Source organism: Phascolarctos cinereus, unplaced genomic scaffold (assembly GCF_003287225.1).
Source record: "Phascolarctos cinereus isolate Bilbo 61053 unplaced genomic scaffold, phaCin_HiC Scaffold_5;HRSCAF=322, whole genome shotgun sequence".
Lineage (NCBI taxonomy): Eukaryota > Metazoa > Chordata > Mammalia > Diprotodontia > Phascolarctidae > Phascolarctos > Phascolarctos cinereus.
In genome coordinates this window covers 357549130-357564957 of record NW_027555958.1, presented here as the reverse complement: position 1 = coordinate 357564957, position 15828 = coordinate 357549130, and the positions used below count along the sequence as shown (strand labels likewise).

Below are 15828 nucleotides of genomic sequence, written 5' to 3'. Positions count from 1 at the left end.
TAGAACAGGTTGTTCTCATCCACCCATTCTGCTAGGAGGAAGTCTTCATATGTTTGGGGTAGACACCCTCCAACTCACTGATGTATTTGAGGCCCATCGGTTTAGCCTATTTGCCAAGATGGTTTACCATGTATGGCTGCTGTGCATGGTACAACTTCTTACAGCCACAAGTGAGAATTGAATGCCAGGTAGATATCAAGGTGGAAAAGAAGCTTCACACCAGACATACTAGTCCTCCTTGAACACTCCATTACACCCCAGAAAATTCCTTTTATCAATAAAATCACAGTCCTGGATGGAGAAAATAAAGGGGTAGATACCCATTGCTGCCTTCTTAAGAAGACTAAAGAGGATAACTAGGTAATTCCCAGTTAAATTTCAATGAGAGTTGGCCTACCATCCATATGAATTGTTGGTTCAAACAATTGGGAGTCTAATCAGGTCTTTTTAAAGGAGCCATCCCTTTGTTCCAGACTTTCCTGAGGACTTGGGGTGGGGGTGGGGGTGGGGGCAGGGATTGCCCTTTCAATTTTTTTCCACTTTTCTTCTGGAGAGATCCTAAGAGCACAGCAGTTGGTGATGGTGATCCACAGGGGTTATGAAAAATGTCCCTAACTGGGGCCAAAGGAGAATTGCTGAATATCATTTGCCTTTCTTTTTCCTCTTCCTGAGAATAGCTCACAGACAAGAAGTCTGAGAATGGACTTTCTGGACACAAGAAATGGCAGCAGAGCCAGGGAAGTTGCAGATTTTCTAAGAAAAGCACATAGGAGTAACTTGTGCCTAACCATCAGGCCAGAGAACAAAGTAAGTGGATAATGCTACTACCGAACTTTCGAGAAAGCAGACCCCCCATAAAACACATGCTAAGTAATCATGAAGCAATTTAGTAATGGAAAATAGCACAGTAGCTAAATTATAGGCATCATGGTCTAGGTTAAAAAACAGTGGACATAATGTCAGAGCACCTAAGGGGTAGGGAACCTGTGATCTCAAAGCCACATGTGGACCTCTAGATCCTGAAGTGTGGCCTTTTGACTGAATCCAAACTGCACAGAACAAATCCCCCCTAATAAAATTATTTGTTCTGTAAAACTTGGACTTAGTCAAAAGGCCTCACCCAAGAACCTAGAAGGCCACATGTGGCCTTCTCGAAGCTGCAGGTTCCCCACCACTGAGATCTTCCCCTGTCACTTAACCACATGTATAACTTTGGTCACTTATTCTCCCAGGATCTGTTTCCTTATTTGTAAAACGAAAGGGTTAGAGTAGATGACTTCTGGGCCACTTCTAGCCCTAAATCTATGATCTTATCAGCCAAGAGAAGACCAGTGATGGTGATTCGCTTTCTCTCAACATGGACTTGAAGAGTTCCTTCCAAGCACATATTTTCTATTAATAATAACAAGATCTCATGCATTTATATGGCACATTAAAAAATGGTAGAATGAGTACTGTAGTATGATGACCATTTTATATATGAGGAAAATGAGGACTGGAGAGTTTTAGCAATTTTCCCAAGGTTATATAGCTAGGAAGTAGAAGAGCCTGGAGTAGAACCAGACACTCCAATTCCGATTCTCTTTCTCATATGCCAATTCTCTTGTCCCACAATTAAGAACCCTAGAGACCTTTGGTTTCACTGTCAGCCAAAATGCACCACAGCGTTGATTTCCTTTTTCAGAAAATAGAATGGCAAGTGCAAGGAATAAACAGCTGCTTGAGAAATTTAGGTGGTTACCAAGAAAAACAAACATGTCTTCTCCTGTGGGTCACATCAGACCATTCCTAAGTGAGGGTGAGAAAATGATTCATCAGTATGAATCATCCATGACATGTGTCATTGTTGGTTCTGTGAAAGCTGATGTGGATGCACACACTTGGGCTGACCTTGCCTTTTATGCCCTTGTATTTATCATGATGACTTGGAGGGGAGGGGAGGGGTGGGGTCTGGTTTCCCCATCCCTCAGATTCAGTTGACATATTTACAGAAAGGGGCAGGTACAGACAGAGGTATTAATATGATAAAATGCAATGAAAAGATGAGTTGATACCCCATTATCCCTTTACAAAACGTAGAGTTCTCCTAGATGGAATTGGAGGGGAAACTTGTCACTGGCTGCCCAAAGATTGACCAATCAACAAGCATTTATTAAGAGCTTACTGTGTGCCAGGCACTGTGCTAAACTCTGGAGATATAAAGCAAAGCAAAACAAACAAACAAACAAATAAAAAACTGTCCCTAACTTTAAGGAACTCAATAGAATGGGGAAGACATGTTAAAAAAAAAAACTATCAATCTATCTGTTGATATCTATCTACCTATCTATCTATAAACAGACAGAGAGAGTAGATGAAAGAGTAAGTAAATACTGAGCAGATTCTCAGAGGCAAGGCAGGGCAGGGAAAGGCAAGAAACACTTCTCTTGAAGAAGATGGAATCTGAGCTGAGTCTTGAAAGAAGATAGAGAAGCTTAGAGGTGGAGGTGTGGATGGAGAGAATTCCAAGCATGGGGGGGAGGGGAAGATAGACAGTGTGAAGACGGGGAGTTGGGAAATGGGTTGTCCCTTTCAACTCTAACTTTCTCTTATTTTATAGCTATCCGTCCCTTGCCTCTGTACCTACTAAACAAAACTGTCTTGGTCTTTATACTCAAACTATTCTAGAATCATCCAAAAATCCCCAGTCTTCTGCAATGAAAAATCACTGTCAGAACAGATTCACAACTTGTTAATATAATACTCAAAAATATGGAGATTCCCCTCTCTGAAAGGTAGGAGCAATTAGGCTTTTTCTGCTTGGCCCCAAGGTAAGAATTAGCAGCAATGGGCAGAAGTTTCAAAGATTTCAAAGATTCAGAACTTTAGGCTTGATGTCAGTAAAAACTTTCTAACAATTAGAGTTGTTCCAAAGTGGAGTGCCCTGCCTCCAGAGATGCTGGGTTCTCCTGGACACAGAGATCTTCAAGTAGAGGCCGGATGACTACTTGTCAGGTTGTTATAGTGGAGATTCCTTTGTGTATAAGTTGGGCAAGATAGCCACTGAGATCCCTTCTCATCTCAAATTCTGTGACTGAATAATTTGCAAAGGAATCCTAAGGATTGGTAGGAGAGTCTCTTTGTGAGTATAATGCTACATTTCTACAGCACTTTACAGTTAGAAAAGCACTCAATCCACATTTTATCATCTGTATTCAAAAGCACAATTTAAAATTTTTATTTTCCAAATGGGTAGCTAGGTGATGCAATGGATTGAGCCCTGGGCTTAGAATCAGAAGATTCATCTTCCTGAGTTCAAATTTGGCCTCAAACACTTACTAACTTTGTGACACTGGACAAATCAAGTGAACCTGTTTGCCTCAGTTTCCTCATCTGTAAAATGAGCTAGACAAGGAAATGGCAAACCTTCCAGTATCTTTGGCAAAAACAAAACAAAACAAACAAACAAAAAACCAAATGAGGTCACGAAGAGTTGGAAATGACTGACCACAAACATTTTACAAATGAGGAAATTGAGACTCATAAATGTAAAATGACCTGCCCAGGGAAAAGTCAAGGTTCAAACCTGAGGTTTGTTCATTGCTTTTTCCATTATATCATGTTCCCTGTCAATTTAGAAAGCACTATTTTAAAGAGCCATTTAAAAATTTTCTTTTTTTGTTAAGAGCTTCAATAAATCAACAAATATGGACAGAAAAAGAAGACTGTATAAGATAGTATGACCTGTTATATGCAGTTTTATGTGCATGTGAAATGTGACTGTAATAAGAATAAAGGTTTTCTGCTTATCTGAGTTTCATTAACACTTTCTTTCTCTCTTTGTCTCACTTTCATTTCCAACCAACTCCTTCTTCACTCTAACTACCTAAATAGAAGCCCTCCCTAGTTACAAATACATAAACAAGCAAAACAAGCTAAGTCATTGTGTCTTAAAAGCATGCCTCATTCTTCACCTGTAGTCCATGACCTCAGCCTTTCCAAACACTGTTTCAGGAAAACCCCAGTTGTGCTTCCCCTCACACCCTCCTCTCTTGCCACCTCCTTACATCTTCCAAAGCCAGGTTACCATTGGTGCCCTTCACTCTGCCCTTCCAGTTTTGGAACCATGAACCAAGATCAAATCAACCCTGCCATTGTTCCTGAATGGCATGTCAATGTATTTCCCCTATGGCCCCACTCACCACTGTCTATCTTTTAGATTGTAAAGCTCCTTGAGGGCAGGGATTGTCTTTTGCCTTTTTTTTTTAAATCTCCAATACTTAGCTCAGTGCTGGCACATAGTAGGTGATTAATAAGTGCTTATTAACTGACTGACAAAGTATCCCTCCAAGGCCACCACTCCTAAAATTGTGTTGTTTCCTTCTTAGAGTATGAACTCTTTGAGAGAAACTGTCTTTGCTTTTGTATTTGCATAGTTATCAGTACCTAAACACAGTGCCTGGCACATAATAGGCACTTAATAAATGTTTTTCATTCATTCAAGAAGTGGGAAGCATGCATTGCCCTTTGTTTTCTGGAATCACAATTGGTCATTGCATTGATCAGCATTCTTAAGTTTTTCAAAGTTGTTTTATTTTCTGTAATTATAGTCATTGTATAAATTGTTCTTCTGGTTCTGCTCAATTCATTCTGCATCAAAGCCTTTCCTGGGCCTCACTGAATCCATCCCTTTTCTTCTTGCTTATAATACAATAATATTCCATAACATTCATATGCCATGTTCAGTCATTTTCCAATTGATTGATATCCACCTTATTTCCAGTTCTTGAATATTAAAAAAGTGCTGCTACAAATATTTTTATATATATAAGAATACTTTCTCTCGCCTTTGATATCTTTGAAGTAAATGTTTAGTAGCAGTATTTCTGGGCAAAAAGTCTACCAACTGGCCAGAGTTATGAAAAGGCTTAACTCAAAAGAAGTCAATTCCTATTCTGTCTTACAGAGAAATCTAGAAGGAGCCTGAGAGGCCATTTCTAGAGCACCCTTTGCTGTTCAGCTGTTTCAGTCATGTCCAACTTTTCATGACCCCATTTAGAGTTTTCTTGACAAAGATATTGAAATGGTTTTCCCATTTCTTTCTTCAGCTCATTTTACAAACAAAGAAACTGAGGCAAACAGAGTTAAGTGACTTTCCCAGGGTCACATAGCTAATTAGTGTCTGAGGCCAGACACCTAGACACTTTCTAGAGCATATTAAAGCCTGGCATTTTGGGTGGACAGTTCTGGCCCTGCCAGAAAACTGAGCTAGAAGTACCAAAAGCATCAAAATATAGTGACTAGGTAAAAGAAGAAGGTTGTTAGAAGTTATCACTGTACACACACACACACACACACACACACACACACACACACACCCCTACCTGCTTGAAATCCCAGGGTCAATATTGGAGGAACAATAAAATATATTTTACAAAGGACCCAGTTTTGATTGAGTTTGGTCAAACCATTCCAGGGAATTTGCCAAACCAGGAATTCAGGTTCTAGAGCACTCACCAAGAGGTCTACTCAAAGATTCCTTTAGCAGCTACCCAATAATAGTGTAAGCCACCATTCTGCATGGAGAAAAAAAGGTTACAGTAGATAGTGATCTCAAATGAGTCAGCAGTATGCTATCGCCAAATTTTTGTTGTTCACTCATTTCAGTTGTATCCAACTCTTCATGACCTCATTGGGGGTTTCCTTGGCAAAGATAGTAAAGTGATTTGTAATTTCCTTCTCTAGCTCATTCTATAAATGAGGAACTGAGGCAAACAGGGTTAAGTGATTTCTCCAGGGTCATACAGCTAGTAAGTGTCTGAGGCCAGATTTGAACTCAGGAAAATGAATTTTCCTGACTACAGGCCTGGAGTTCTCTATCCATTGTGCCACCTAATCAAGAGTACATTTAAAAAGACCATGTCCAGGCCAAGTATCCAGGAAAGTACCATTGGACTCTGCCTGAATCAGAGTATACCTGGGGATTGTGTTCAATTCTGAATATCACATTTTGGAAGGACGTAAAAAAGAAAACATCTGTAATAGAGCAACCAAGATGGTAAAAAGCACTTGAAATCATGTTGTATGCGGATCTATTAAAGAAAATGAGGATGTTTTAGCCTAGAGAAGAGAAAAAGGTTTATGAGATGGGGAGGTGGGGAGAGGGAGGAGAGAAGATAGCCACCTTCAAGTTTTTGTGAAAGAGGAAATAGACTATTTATTTTTCTATCCCTGGAGGTCTTCAAGTGAAGTCTAGATGACCTACAGACCACTTGATAAGGATATTATAAAACAGAAGTCTCTTTAAATAGAGGTTAAACCAGCTGGTCTCCAAGATTCTTTTCCCCTCTGAGCTGGGATGTTGTAAAGTAAGAAAGGTAGGATAAGGTAAGCAATAAACGAGTGAGGCATACTTCACTAAATATTCAGTAATCCAGGTAAGAACTGGTACTAGGGGTTTCTAAAAGGAGGAAATGAAGGGGGAATATGAACACCTGAGCTCTTCAGCTGTTACCAGTTCATTATCATAGAACAACTATGATACAGCACAAACTTGTTAAAAACTAGAAAATCAGATTGACCAAAAGATAGTTTTTCTGCCATGTGGGAAATGCATTTAGCAGAGGGAATATGAAAGATTACATCAAAGTTGCTGGTGTGGTCTACTATTCCTTCTCCCACGCCCATTAGAATAGCTCATTTTCAGTCCTTCCTCCCCCTCCTCCTCCTCTGGAACTCAAGTTCCAAAGCACATTGGTATGGGACTCTCTCCTCTCTTCCAGAAATTAATGCCCTGCATCTGCATGCGGATTGGAGCAGAGCTGACAAGAATGGGAAGAAGAGCTTTTCAGGTTCTGTAATTACTTCAGGTACTTCTGACTTCCAGCATCAAGAGAGGAGACAGATTATGCCAACCTCACTTCAGGTTGCTGAAGGGAAAATAAGATTCTGGGCAGGAGCTTTCTCCATCATGTCCCTGGCCCAGCTTGTTATATTAGAGACTTTGGGGAATTTCCCCTTTGGGTTTGAGTAGAATTATCTCACTCCCAATAGGAGAGCTACTTCACTCTGAATCACCTGGCTCTGGCAAATATTCTCCTTTGTTTGTACTTTCTCTGATTTCTGTTTAGCTATCAACACGGATAAATGAATTTCTTTACGGCTTCTTATGTGTGTTCATTGTGGAAATGTCAACCAATGGGAAAGGGGGTCAAACCTTGGATTTAAAGGTTGGGCCCTTCTTTCCCTATTCATAAATAGCAAAAAGTTTAGCTTGAACTTGGAATCTACATCCCCTAGACTAATAATAATATTTAAGGGAATAGATAGATATAATTATAACCTGGTACTTCCTTTCTTTTTTTTCTGAAGAGAGTAGAGTAGCCAAGCTTCTGGCCCTAACCTACTGTTTCTCCTGGCAGGAATTAAAATCTCCTTTGGAGAAAAGTGGGGCAAAAAAAGTCTATAGAAGTCTATTCCGCCTCCCTTCAAGCCATATGATGACACCCCATAATACATGTAGGGGACATCTGTGTATATGTATACACACACACACACACACATACACGCACACACACACACACACACACACATATATATATATATATACATACATATGTATGTATATATATATATACATATATATATATATATATATATATATATATATATATATATTTATAAAAGAAAAAGAAACAAGTCCATCCTCTCCTATTCCCACAGTACCTATCAAAGTTAGCTGACCAAATCAATTGAATGGGTTAGCAATTCAAGGAGAACATTAGAGGTAACCCTGAGGGTTCTTCATTCTTCATCCCCTAGATAGTATATGTGAATTTTAAAGTGTCCTTCTGGAGACAAGCTTCTCCTCTTTGCCACCTCCATTCTCTCCATCCAGTTTTTACTATCAATGACTTCACCAGACATAAATCTGAGGTCAGATAGGTATATAAGGAATTATCATAAAAACTAGAGCTAGAGATGTTTTTGGGTAGAACAGCCATTTTTGTATCTCTGAAATCACACTTGTTCCTTCTCTGCATAAGACCTACCTTGTTACTCCCTTTTCTTTCTTTATTTCTTTTTTTAGATCCAGACTTGTAATCTCATCAGTGTAGTGGACTCCTGGTGGAGAAATTTCTCCCCTTCCCATGCAAATGGGCAGCTACTCTATAACTTCAAATGATAGAGAGCTCCTTAGAGCATTGACTGAGAAGTTAAGTGAGTTGCCCATAATCAAACAGCTGCTGTGGATCTCACTTAGGAATTAAACCCAGGAGTTCCTGATTCCAAGGATAGCTCTCTGTCCACTCTATCATTCTGTGTCTCTCAACTAACCTTTCTACAATTAGATTCTTTTCTTTCTTTCTTTCTTTCTTTCTTTCTTTCTTTCTTTCTTTCTTTCTTTCTTTCTTTCTTTCTTTCTTTCTTTCTTTCTTTCTTTCTTTCTTTCTTTCTTTCTTTCTTTCTTTCTTTCTTTCGTTCTTTCTTTCTTGGTAAGGCAATTGGGGTTAAGTGACTTGCCTAGAGTCACACAGCTAGTGAGTGTTAAGTGTCTGAGGCTGGATTTGAACTCAGGTCCTCCTGACTCCAGGGCCAGTCCTCTATCCACTGCTCCACCTTGTTTCCCCTAGATTATAAATTTCTTAAAGGCAGGTATAATTTTCCATCTTGTTATCTGTAGCATCTAGCACAGTATACAGAATATAGGAGGTCCTTTGAAAAAACTGTATTGTTTTGAGATTAATTGAATTTATTTGAATCCAGACCTAAAGAGATTACTGGCATCAATTTATATGACAGTCTGTGTGTTTTTCCCCCTGGTATTTTTTCATCAAATTGATTTACTGTTAATTCATCTGAACTTAACGAAAAAAATGGGGCATCATTTTTGGTTCATATGAACTCTCCAGCCTCTACCTTTAAAAAGGAAAAGCTCGTAGAATGAGCATCTGACATCAAGGCCCTGCCTCTTGGACAAGCTAAACCACTAAATGCTTGTCACTTTTAACATCTGTCTCTTCATAAATCCTTGTGTTACTTCTCTTCAGAGGTGACAAAGTAATAAGGCTAGAAGGGGAATGTTTCTTTCCAGGTTTATTTTTTCCCAGTAGATCTCTGAACCTTTAGTTATTTGGGCAGTGGTACCATATAAATGTGCCAAGTCCTGGTGACTGACAGCAACTCTCCCTTTTCCTGTTCACTTTACCACCAGAATCCTTGATCCACCCCTCTTGGCTTCATGGAAAGGGGAGGCAAAAACTTTGGAACTTTAACTTTGAAAAAAATCAACTTACGTTAACTTTATTATCTGCCCCTCTTTTGTTCATATCTTTTGGTCTGGAATCCTGAAGCTCATCCCAAGGGGCATATTTTTCCCTTATAAGGTATGTGGAGGGAGACCAAAACCTAGCTCCAAAGGGAGTGACTGAGGCAGGGAGTGTGGGGTGTATTTAAAACTGTCCTTCTGACTCACTGAGGGATCCCAAGGGGATGGCTTCACTTTTCTGAGCCCTGGATTCTCACTGGGTAAAATTGGGACCAACATCACCACCCTGCTATCAGGGTTCTTCTGAGGACACAGGAAGGAGTATTTGAGTAGCAGAGGTGGAGTATAATGTGCTCATTACCAAGTAGGGGAATTAAGGAGGTGCTGTCTCTCTTTTCACTTTTTCAGAATCATTTGACAACAACCAACTGGAGAGCTATTCACCAGGTCAAGACCAGAGCCTAAGCAATCTGAAGAAGCTACGGTTTGAGAAGATCCAAAGAATGATACCATGCCCCAAGCCCTCCCCCTAGGCTGCCACAGCTGCATGCCTGCCTGTTCTTCATTGTAGATGTCTTGGTGATTTCTACAAGATGCAAAAGTGAAGCATGGGGAGAAAAAATCCTGAGTCCCTGGAAGACCTGACTATAGACACTTGGAAAGCTAAACTCTAACCAAAGAGCGACACATCCTTCTTTCATGAAATTACTCTTGTATTTATAAATCCTCTGGTCCTTTCTCCGTGTTTTCTGTTTCTTGCACACTACGATTCCTCCTCTGGCTCACCTTTAAAGTGTAAGACCCCTGGAGACCGTTTGTTTGGTTTTTTTTTTTAATAACTAATTTATTTTTAGTTTTCAACATTCACTTCCGTGAGATTTTGAGTTTTGAATTTTCTCCCCCACCCTCTTCAAAATGACATGCAATCTGATATAGGCTCATTCATATTAAATATATTTTCACATTAGTCATGATATAAAGAAGAATTAGAACCAATGGCAGGGACCACGAGAAAGAAGAAACAAAACAACAAAAGAAAAGGAGAGCAGATAGTATGCTTCCATCTGCATTCAAACTCCAAAGTCCTTTCTCTGGATGTGGATAACATTTGCCATCGAGAGTCTTTTGGAGTTGTCTTAGACCCTTGCACTGCTAAGAAGAGCTAAGTCTGTCAAGGTCAGTCATTGCACAACGTGACTGTTACTGTGTACAGTGTTCTCCTGGTTCTGCTCACTTCACTCAGCATCAGTCCATGTAAGTTGCAGACTGTTTTAGACAACCCAAGAGGTGCACGGGACATATGAAAATATTCTCAAACTAGAGGAGAAATAGCATTTAACCAGGGTCCCTCCTAGCAATTCTTCCTGTTCAAGCCCAAGGGCCCCCAGAGACAATAGTATAAAAATGAGAGTAGCAATATCTGGTTTCCTTTCCTTCACTTGCCCTACCCCAGAGCCAGGACTCACTAAGTATGGGTACCAGAAGAAGGGCTCCTAGTCCTAGGACTCATAAGGTAGGTTAGGAGAGAAACATAAGTCTGCTGATACACATGAAAGACTTATTAGTTGGTAAATGGTAAAGACTTGTACACAGTAGCAGTGCTCTTCCTCTTCCCTCTTAGAACACTTCTGCTCTAACCACACTGGCCTTCTTGCTTTTCTTCACATATCACTCCAAGTTTTGTGACTTTGTACAGCTAGTTGTCCCATGGGCCTGGTATGCCCTATCTCCTTACCCGCAATAATTCAACTCCCTAGTTTCCTTCAAAGCTTAGCTAAAACACCACTTTTCTATACGATGCCTTTCCTGATTCCCGCCCCCCCCCCCCCCCCCCCCCCCCCCCCCCCGCTTCTAGTGCTTCTGGATGGAAGAATGGAGGGATGGATGGATTCCCCTAATACAACAAAAGCTCCTTGAGAGAAGGGATTGATTTACAATAATTAGTTATTATATTTCCCCAGCAACTAGTGCAATACCTGGTGCATAGTAGGCACTCAATTAATGCTTGTTGAGATTGATTGGTAATTAAAAAAATTTAAATATAAATTAAAATGTTAAAATACCTTACCAATAAAAAATGAGCCTATTATTTTAAAGGGCTATAATTTTTAAAAGTTTTCCTTTTATGATACCATAGTCTTATGGGGGGGGGGCTTAGATGAATTTGTTAATTTTAAATTCAAAGGGAAATTCCTTAAAGTTCTATTACGTAAAGGGGCCCAGAGAACCTTTAATTCAAGACCACTTCTACATGACTCTAGCCACAAAGCAATCTCATATTTTTATGCTTTCTGAGTTATCCAGGTACTTTCCTCACACCAACACTGTAGAGTAGGGAGTACAAATATTACCACTCCGATTTTTTTCAGATGATGAAACTAAGGCTCAGAGAAGTCAATTAATTTGCCCCAAGGGCTCAGCACTAATCCAGCAACCAGAAAGTTAACTGATCGTATGCTGGCCGGAACTGTGAGATGACTAAAAACCTGATGGCTATTGTCAAAGTCAACCTGACAAAAATATTCCTACAGCTTGCATGGTAGGTAAGTTCCCCTCCCCCCCCACACACATATACACACACATATGCACATATATACATACACACACACACACATATCCAATTTCTTATGCCCTATTCACCAAGTAAGCATTTCTGAGCTTCCTAATAAGTAAAAGGCACTGCATTATCATTAAGGATGTAAAGACAGAACCAAGACCAGGCCCTGCCCTCAAGAAGCCTTGTTTGCTTTTGTTTGCTGGGGGAACACCATTTTTTAGGTGAGTTGAGTCATGAAGGAAGAAAAGGATTCTGAGAGGCAGAGGTGAGGAGAAAGTACATTTTTAGCACATGAGACAACCTGAGCAAAGGCACAAAAGGCTAAATTTCAGGGGATAGCAAGTGGTCCAATTTGGCTGGAAGAAGTGTATTAAAGGGACTCATGGAACAGTTTTGAAAAGGAAGGCTACATCCAGACTATGAAGGGTTTTCAATTCCAGGCTGAGACATTTGTAATGTATACCAGAGGTAATAGGGAGCCACTGAAGAGTCTTAAGCAACATGGTCAGATTGTTGCTTCAAGATTATTTTGGCAGCAATGCAGAGAGAGGAGAAAATGAAATCACAAGGAGCTACTTAGATGGGGGCAGCTGACAGCAAAATGGCTAGAGTGCTGGGTCTGTAGTGGGGAAAACCTGACTTCAAATTTGGCCTTAGACTTTCATTGGCTGTATGACCCTGGGCAAGTCATTTAGCCTCTATTTACATCAGTTTCTCAACTGTAAAATGGGGATAATATTAGCAACTATCTCCTGGGATTGTTGTCAGGATCAGATGCACAATGTCAGGTACATAGCATGTGCTGTTTAAATGCTTCTTTCTCCTTGATAGTCCAAGAGAGAGGCTATGAGAGTCTGAACTGGGTGATGATCATATGACTGGAGAGAAGAGGACAGGAGAAATGTTATGGAGCCCTAATTGGGGGGGATGGTGCAGTTAGTTTCATTTCAAGCCCGTTTATTTTGATGTATCTATGAAACACCCAGGTAGAGCTACCCAGTGGGCAGTTGGTGATACAGACTGGCACTCAGGAAAGCTGAGGGCTGGGTATCTACACAGAGATTAAAACCCATGAGATCAGCAAGAAAGACAATACCCTTCAGCAACGGTCCTCATCTTATACACACAGACACACACAGACACACACACACAACCTCCACTCTGATGGACCCTCCCATAAGATGCACCGCCCCCCCCTCCCCCACCGAGGTTCTGGGCAGTGAAAGTGGGTACTTCATTCACCAATCTCACCAGAAAATAGTGGCTGAAAAGGGAAGAATTTGCTGTCAAACTACAATAAGGTTGGATTCATCAAGTCATTTCCTTGTTGAATCATTGTCATGCAGGGTGCCCCAAAGGTTTTTAGTGTAATTTTAAGCTATTTACGCTTGCAAGGTATCCCAGGTTTTAAGCATCTGTATATTGTAGTTAGGTTGCCTGGTATCATTAGTGTTGTACAACAGTTTAGTTCATCATACGTTCAGGAGACTCTTCTGGACTGGCCTAGGAACCTAATTACCATTTCACTTATAAATTATAAGTTGTTGATGATAAATCATAAGTTGGTGATGATTTCTCCACCATTTAGTTAGGCATATGTGACAACACAGTAGAGTGGGGCCTTTCATAATTGCCTATGACTTAGCATTCCTCTTGCTTAAAATAAATGCTGTCTTGGACACACGGCACCCAATGAACTCTTTCTATGGGTTGATTTTTAAGAGTGTGGTGGGGGAAGGTTTCTTCTTTAAAAGTCCACTGACTATTGGTTGAAATATATGGAGAATATTTTTGGTTGTAAAATGGACAAAGAATTGAGAAGTATGTCAAAATGTTGTGAAGAATTTCAGATAGGTCAAAGGTCGATAAAACATGTATTAACATACTACGTGCCAGGTACTGTGTTAAGTGCTGAGAGTACAAAGACAAAGGACCCAACATTTTACTTGACCAACATGGAGAAGTTTGTCTCTTACCAGACATTTTCTGACTCTCTTAGGAGAATGTTCAGAAATTTAACAATAAGCTATTGTTTAAATAATCAGTTATCAAGAAGTATTTAAAAAGTACCTATGTGCCAGATCTGTGTTAGATGCATGGGATATGATGACCAAAAAAAAAAAATTCCCAGCCCTCAAGGAGCTTACACTCCATCGAATTATAATAATTTCCTCCATTATGACAAAATCAGTTTCTTTTAGATACTTTTAAAACATGCTCTTTGAACAACCTTGATGTATTACTTTCATGAAGCCAATTGTATTCACTAATTTTAAAATGCTATTCAACAGAACCTTAAGCTGATAGCATCCCATGCTCTTTTTTCTCTACTCAGTAATTCAACGTGGCAGCACCCAAGATACCCATTGCTTAAGCAACTCATGTCATTTTGGATTTGAGAGGAATATTGTGGCCAAACTATGTTCAAGCCCTGCTCAAGGGGGCCACCTACTGTGTCCTTTTTACATTGAAAGTGTCCATTTTAGGAAGGCTGTTTGGTTTTTTATCACAATTTTTTAGAAGCTTTCATCACTTCATTTAAATTCATGGAAAATTAAAAATAATCTATTACTATAAACAAAATCTTATTGTTAACATTAATGTATGTCAATGGTACATAGGAACCAAAGAGATAGCATCTTCAGGATTTAGGATTTAGCCATCCTTGGAAATACTATGATTGTTTATTGACATTTTTTTTTTACATTAAGGAAAGGGGAAGAGGGACATAATATATAGATATCCCACTGATCTTCTTCCAGAACATTAGACCTCTGGAAAACAGTCCAGCAATAGAATCCATGACTAGAGTGAAGAGGAGGTGACTTTCTATTGTTTATAGGGCTGGATCTTCTCAGATTAAAGCTGACTCACTCCTTACAAAACAGCAGCCTTTCTCTTCCTCTTAATAACCCTAAGACCTGGCATAAAGCTTAGAAAGCAGAAGGAGAAATTTTGCTTCCAACCCTCAGGGGCAGCTCATAGCTCATAGACATTCTAGGAAAGGGGAAGGTAATGTTTCAAGACCTAATTAGAAGGGAAGCAACGGGAAACACATAAGAAAAGCACACAGCATAGTTCTCTTTCTTTTGAGGTCCCCTTCTTCTGGTGACCATGTTAGAAGATGCAAAGCTTCTTTTCTCCTCTCTCCCCCTCCCCTCCCCTCCCTTCCTCTCCCCTCGTCTCCCCTCCTTTTCTCTCCTCTCCTCTCTCCTCTCCTTTCTTCTCTCCACATCTCCAACCTATCAGGCAGAACATCAGGCAATAACTGTTTTCTCTCTGGGATACTGAGTAGCTTTATGCCAAGGTTCACCCAACAGGACCTACTGTGGTATTGGTTTGCTTTCTGATTCTATCTGCTTAAAAAGAATGCTTGCATGCCTACATCTTTATAGTCATGCTTAAGAATAATATCCTCACTACAAAACAACTGAAAATGAATGCTGCAACATGACAAAGAGCAAACCCAGCACCAAATAAGAGAAATGAGAAGAAAGCACCTCCAAACTCTTCACAGAGGTGAGAGATCCATTGGTGAGGAGCATTGCATATATTGTCAGATTTCTTTTTAATGTGTTGATTAATTTTGATAACTTTTTCTCATCTTCCTTTTTTCTTTAAAATGTTTTTTTTTGTTGTTGTTATATGAGTGGCTTTTTAGGAAAGTTAGGTGATATGATACAGGGAAAATTTAGGTGACATAAAAATAAAAAATTATCAATAAAAATTACCTTTAAAAAAGAATTCTATCCTCAGATTACAGAAGCCATTTTTGGAATCTGCATATTCATACTGAGCTAGAAATTTTCCCTAAAGTCCATGGGCTTGGAGGTCCTCACTAAAGAATTCTACCTATCTCTTTTAAGTTAAATTGTCTCTATTTGTCATGTTCAGTTCAGCCTGTCACAGCATTCTATAGCCCGCTTACTTGAAAAGGTCCCTAGAGTTGTTAAATGATTCAAGTAGTCAATTGAGATGTAATTCCTGGGCCTCAGTTTCTTTATTTGCACAAGGAAGGAATTAG

The 15828-nt window shown here is 39.7% G+C and overlaps 1 long non-coding RNA gene across 1 annotated transcript; it reads left to right on the top strand.

The window, feature by feature from the left end:
• Positions 1–675: 675 nt before the first annotated feature.
• Positions 676–9985, top strand: LOC144457981 (uncharacterized). The gene is made up of 2 exons (XR_013487553.1): positions 676–807; positions 9656–9985. It is a non-coding gene; the product is annotated as an uncharacterized LOC144457981 (long non-coding RNA).
• The last annotated feature ends 5843 nt before the right edge of the window (positions 9986–15828 follow it).